This window comes from Prionailurus bengalensis, chromosome A3 (genome assembly GCF_016509475.1).
Source record: "Prionailurus bengalensis isolate Pbe53 chromosome A3, Fcat_Pben_1.1_paternal_pri, whole genome shotgun sequence".
Lineage (NCBI taxonomy): Eukaryota > Metazoa > Chordata > Mammalia > Carnivora > Felidae > Prionailurus > Prionailurus bengalensis.
In genome coordinates this window covers 73084895-73091901 of record NC_057354.1, presented here as the reverse complement: position 1 = coordinate 73091901, position 7007 = coordinate 73084895, and positions in this window count along the sequence as shown.

The following is a 7007-nucleotide window of genomic DNA, read 5'->3' as shown; positions in this document are numbered from 1 at the left end:
TGTATCGATCTTTTAAAGGACATCTTTCAGGGGCGCCTGGGTGGCTCAGTGGGTTGAGCATCCAAATCTTGGTTTTGGCTCAGGTCATGATCTCACAGCTTCATGGGTTAGAACCCCCATGTCGGGCTCTGTGCTGGCAGCTTGGGGCCTGCTTGGGATTCTCTTTCTCTCTCTGTGTCTCTCTCCCTCCCTCCTCCCTTTGCCCCTCTCCCACTCACACTTACTTCTCTCTCAAAATAAATAAACTTAAAAAAAAAAACATCTTTAAAAACAAAATAAAATAAATGACATCTTTCAGTAGTAATTTCATTGAAGATGAGCAATTAAAACCATGGCATCTGAAGCAGAATGCCTGTGCTTGAATCCCAGTTTGGTCGGATACTAGCTGTGTGACCTTGGACATGTTACTTAGCCTCCCTGTATCTTAGTTACATCATCTCTAATATAGCAATATTAATAGTATCTACATCAGAGGGCTGTTGCAAAGATTATGAGTTAAAATATATAAAGCGCTTAGAACAGTGCCTTGTAAAGTTGTGTTATATAAGTACTTGCTATTATTGCCAAACTGCGTATGTCTTACAATGTCCATATTTTGTCCTCATTCTTGAATTATAGTTCATTTAAGCATGGGATTCTATGTTGAGCAGTATTGCCTTCCACCATTTTCAAGATATTACTCCATTTTCTTCTTGCGTCTCTCATTGTGGATGAGAAGTTTGTCTTTTCTTATGGGTAACAATCACTTTTCTCTCTGATTTGCTTTTAAAGTTTTTCTCTGTACATTTGTGGTTTTATTATTCTATGTCCATGTGTGGATTTAATTTCACTTTTTCTAGCTCAAAATTCATTTTGCCTCTTCAAATTGAAGATTCACATCTTTCTTTAATTGTAGAAAATTCTCAACCATTGATTGCATTAGTTATGAATAGATTCTGCCATAAGTGACCTTAAAAAACAACTCTAAATCAAAGTGGTTCATACGAGATGGAAATTTATTTCTTTTTCACACATATAATGCTATCCAGGTGGTATTTGATGGTGTCAGGAGCTCAGGGACTCTTCTCTTTTATTCTACCATCATTCTCTAATCAAACTTAAACAATACCATTAGTGTTTTGCTACTAAGAAGGAAAAGGTGGAGAGAAAAATCTTACCTCCTCCCTTTAAGGACATTTCTGGAAGTTGTACATGCTGTTTTGGCTACATCCCAGAACAGAGTCATATGGCTAATCTAGGTATAGGGGAAACTGGGAAATATTGTCTTTATATTGGACAGCCAAGTTCTCAGCTAAAAGTTGGTGATTCAATGAAAAAGGCAGAGAGGCAGACTGGTTACTGAGAACAGATAGTCTCTATCATAGCCATTTTTATTGCAGATTTCTCTCATATTCCCTCTATTGTGTCCTTCTGGAACACTTAGTAATGTTCTATTCTCTGTGCCTCTTTCTTTTTAATATTTCTTTTTATCTTTTTGTGTTTCATTCTGTGAGATTTCTTCAACTGTCTTCCAACTTTGTTTTAAGCTATGTTTAGTCTACTGAGCTTTTTGTTTTTTATCTACTGAGTTAAGTTTTAAAAAATGATATATACTTTTTATCTTTAGAATTTTTATAGCTTTTTTCCCCTGAAATATGCCTCTTATTTTTTGTGCTGTTCTGGTTTTTCTGTATAGTTTTTATTTTTTATGTCCTGAATCATTTAAGCTTAGTAATTTTATAGTCTCTTTGCTCTCTTGTCTGTAATCCTTGGGGGATGAATTCTGCTGACTCCCTCCCCTGGAAGATGGGTACATTTTTTCCATCTTATCTTAGGTATTGCTTTCCATCCTGTACCCAGGATTGTAAAGTGTGACAATGGGGCAGTATTATGTTTGTCTGTTGTCTATACTTGGGTCCTTCACGTTTCTCTGATTCTTCTGGTTCTTTGGTTCTCAGGTTTTCTGTTGCAACCTTGGTTTGGGTTTTCTGCGCTATTACTCATGAATACACGCTTGGCTCCCATTTTTTGCACGACTTAGTTTAGGAGGTGTGTTGTCTGGGTGATAATCAGTTTGTTTTACCCCCTACCTTGCAGTATAATCAGAAAGAGAGATTCTAGAGTCTTTTTCACAGCAGCAAAACTCTTCTGGAATCCTGGCTCTATGCTCAACTCCAGTTCCACTGCATGTGGGGCCTTAACCCCCATTGCAACTCCTAAGGTCAAATTTGATTCCACCTCTCTGGTTGCCTTACTTCTTGATCACCACTTTTCAGCATTCTCTTTATTTCTGGAACTTGAGGATTTCTATGTTTTGTTTTAGTGCTTAGTTATGTACTTCAAAGCTTTTTGTAATACCTTATCAAGGCTTTGTCTATGCAGGAATAATGAAGTCTTCCTGCATCAACTTAGTCCATCCTAGTGATAAGAAGTCTAATAAAGAGCATTTTAAATCCCAAAAAGCAATGAAGTGATGATCTCTTAATAAAAATTTTGAAATATGTGCTTTGATACTCCTTAAACTGTCCTTGTTTTTCCATTTGTAATGGGCCAGCACTGCTCTGTGCATTGACATTTGGGGATGAATGGACAGAGCACTGGGAGGCTTAGGTTCTGGCCCTGGCTTTGCTGCTTGTTAACTGCAAACTGGGGGAAACTCCTTCAGTTCTCTGAACCTATTATTAGCTGTAAGATTGATATACATGTTATCATTTGCCCTGTTTCCATCTGATTATTATAAAGATCCAATGAGATAATAGATTGGAAAATGCTTTAAACCTTAAAATACATATAATTAATAGCAATGTTAAGGACTGAAAGCCTTTGGCACATTCGCTAAGATATTTAAAAAATAGTAAATTTTATGAAGAACCATGTTTGTTTGTTTTTTTCCTCTCTTTGGTAAACAGAAAAAACAACCCTCTATCCTGGTAAAAGCTTTAATTCCATGAAAATACCTAATAAAAGAACTATTTGAAAGCTTTCAAATATTCTTGTGAAATTTAAGAGCACTATTTGTAGCAACAGGCACTTATAACTTTAATAGACTATGGAATTCATTGTGGAGAGACACACCCCAGCGGTTAAAAAAAAAAAAAGAGAGAGAGAACTGAACCTGGGAATCATCAGTGCATTTTGTTGTTATATGTTTTCTCAAACAATGGATACTAAAAGTTCAATTATTATTTTGTAAAGAACCATAAGCTTTTTGAAATGCAGAAACATGTCCCTATACTTGAAAACATTGAGAACCACTAATCTAGCCTATGATAGTAGTCCACTAACTGGGCTATTTGACCCCAGACCCTCAATCTTGCACTAAAACACATTCCCTAAGACATAAGTACTATATCGGTCCTCAGTGATGTCTGCCAGTCAGTTGTGAGGTCTATTGCAGAGAATTTATAATTTCTTACTGATTAAAGTACTAAGTTTGCAAATGATTTACTTAATATCAGAGACTGATTCAAGATGGCAGACTGATCATACACATCTACCACTTACTGCTCACTAACTCTCATAAAATATATGTAAATAGATACTGATAATAAAATACAGTCTAATATCATTGGAAACCAGGGAAACCTATTATCAGAAGAAATATGTTTGTGTTAAATTCTGAAAGAAATTACCAGAGAACAAATGCTTGGAGGAATAAAACTAAATGAAAGAAAAACCCAACACATGTGGAGAAGACTGAGGTCGAGGTAGGTTGGACAGAACTACACACTTAGAGCCATTGGATATTAAGAAGTGGAAGGAGCTCAGGAGCATTTATCAATTTGAAAAATTAGGAACTGCATGTGGAGCAGCAAATCAGTAACCCTTACCTGTTCTGCATGCGCAAAGTGCTGGGCTGCTGTGGATGAATTGAATCATACGCTGGGGCTGGAAAAGCAGACCAGTGCTCAAGTAGCTACTGACCTTCAGGAGGATCAAAGATACTATCACACAAATCATCCTCATATCCTGTCTGACTGCAATATCCCAACCTTGTCTTAAAGTCAGACTGCAGTAGACAAAAAGAGTTGACACTGACAGAGATCTGAGAGTCACATAATCAAAGAAGAGTATACAAGCAAAAATCACCAAACATTTGAGAAAAAAAAACAAACAAACTACAATACAAAGAAGGTCAGGCATCATGCTTAACAAAAATTAACAGAATTAAGAGAACAGAAAAAGACGTTAAGCTTAATTACAATATTTTAAGAGTATCATATTCATAATATAGGAAGAGTCTTATGTATTCAGGAGGCATTTCTAGATCTTGGAAATTAAAAAATAAAATACTTATTAAAAAGTGTTTTTCAGTAGATGGCCTGACATAACAATTGACATGGCTGAAAAATAATTTATTTCGTATACGGTTAGTGTCAAGGAATGCTTGCATTCTTAGTGGTAAAGTACCATGAAAAGGATAATGAGAGGGGTGCCTGGGTAGCTCAGTCAGTTAGGCATCCGATTTTGGCTCAGGTCATGATCTCGCAGTTTGTGAGTTCAAGCCTAGCTTTGGGCTCTATGCTGACAGCTCAGAGCCAGGAACCTGCTTTGGATTCCGTGTCTCCCCTTCTTTCTGCCCCTCCCCCGCTCACATTCTGTCTCTCTCTGTTTCTCAATAATAAATCAAGGTTAAAGAGTTAAAAAAAAAAAAGAAGGATAATGCTAGAAAAGATAAAAGGGATAGAAGATAAATCCAAGTGTTCCATCATTCGGCTAGTAGCTGTTCTAGAAGGAGAGAAGAGAGAAAATGGAGGGGATGGAAATAACAGAAAAGGCTACAGAGTAAAATTTTCCAGAGTGAAAGAAAGACAAGTATCTTCAAATTGAAAGTGTTTTACCCCAATGTTTATAGCAGCACTCTCAACAATAGTCAAATTGTGGAAAGAGCCTAAATGTCCATCAACTGATGAATGGATAAAGAAATTGTGGTTTATATACACAATGGAGTACTACGTGGCAATGAGAAATAATGAAATATGGCCCTTTGTAGCAACGTGGATGGAACTGGAGAGTGTTATGCTAAGTGAAATAAGCCATACAGAGAAAGACAGATACCATATGTTTTCATTCTTATGTGGATCCTGAGAAACTTAACAGAAACCCATGGGGGAGGGGAAGGAAAAAAAAAAAGAGGTTAAAGTGGGAGCGAGCCAAAGCATAAGAGACTCTTAAAAACTGAGAACAAACTGAGGGTTGATGGGGGGTGGGAGAGAGGGGAGGGTAGGTGATGGGCATTGAAGAGGGCATCTTTTGGGATGAGCACTGGGTGTTGAATGGAAACCAATTTGACAATAAATTTCATATATTAAAAAAAAATTGAAAGTGTCTTAATTCTATTACCTCTAGTTTTGTTTTAACCATTCTCTTTGTTTTACTGCAGACTCTTACTCATTTGGGTTTCCTTTTTGTGTGTGATTTGCAATTTTTGTTTGTGACTTTACCTTCAGTGGGGACTGTTTCATCTGTGGTTTGTAGAAATATCTCTCCAGGAGGGTTTTGCATTTACTTTAGTCAGACAGCTCAGTGGTAGCACCAGCAGGACTAATTTTTATGTAAATTTGGTGTCCTATGAAAGGTACTGTATGTGAGTTCATATTCCATACTGGAATATGGTACACACGAGGTTTTACTTTCTCACAAAGATTTTAACTATCTATAGCTGTAGGAAGAGGCAAACTTTCTTGCATCTGCCTTGTCATATGAGTGAAATTCTTCCAGTCTGTCTTGTACCAGTTGGCCAGCTGTTTGAGGGCTGTAGCTTTATGTGGGTTTCAATCTCAACGCTGTACTTTGGAGGCCATACGTTCCATCTCTGTTCCAATATGAATTAAAATTCAAGTGCCTAGCATTTAACACCTCTCTCTCCATCTTTGCTACCAAACCCCACCCCTGCCCTTTCCCTACACATATACTTAAGCTTATATTCTTTTTGCTCCAGTTCTGTGGTATATCTATACTATTGAAGTCTATTATCTATTAAAATAATGACATACTCTACACGTGTTGACAAAAGATCTTCAAGAAATATATTAATACACAAACAAGCAAGTTCTCTATTTTGGAACATGAGGGTTTCTCTGTTTTGTGCACTTGGCTACATATGTGTTTGTTTCATTTTATTTAGCATTTCAAGGTGTTTGTAATGAAAGGGGTTCACTATTACCCTTAATCTGCTATATTGCAAGAACAGAAAGTCCCCAATACACAAATACAGAATAATGGCATCCATTCATTTGCAGTCTATTAAAATTTCTTTAGTGGAGGAGAAACGGATAAAGATACACCTATATATTTTTTTTGTCAACACTACAGATAACAGTGTGAAGCTGATATATTGCCAGGGAAATTTGCTGGGCATATAAATACTCCTTTGGCACAGATATTCCACCTACTTCCACTTGTGTGCAATAGAACATAGCTTCTGATAGACACATTTTGGCACACCAAATGTGCCAAATACAAGAGCTGGTAGAATTAACTACGCCGAACTCATCTAAAAAGCAAAGATTGAGTTAGTGCTAGAAATGTTCTAAGTAAAATAGAAAACAATGTAAGAAATATTTTTATATTCTAGGTACCCAAATGTCTTTGAATTAATTGTGTGTGTGTGTGTGTGTGTGTGTAACTAGTACCAGGAGAAATGTTTTTAGATTTTTCACACTCTTAATTGTATATAGAGGGACTAAAAGTTTAAGAATAAAGAGGAAAATTTAAGGTTATAGGAGGACATTATCCTTAAATGGAAATTTTAATTATAGTAATAGTGATGATGTAATTACATTGGTCACTTACCGATCAGTGTGCATAATCTCATGCTCACTAACCCTTGAGAAGTTGCTATTATCCTGATTTTACAGACAAGGAAACTGAAGTCTAGAGAGGTTAAGTAATTCACCCAAGGTCACACAAGTCATACATGGTGGAACCAAAATCCAACCCTGCTTTGATCCCAGAGAATGACTATCTCATAGGGCCTCTCCTCTAAAAGTATTATATTTGTCAGTTATGTTCATTTTTATGCAAAG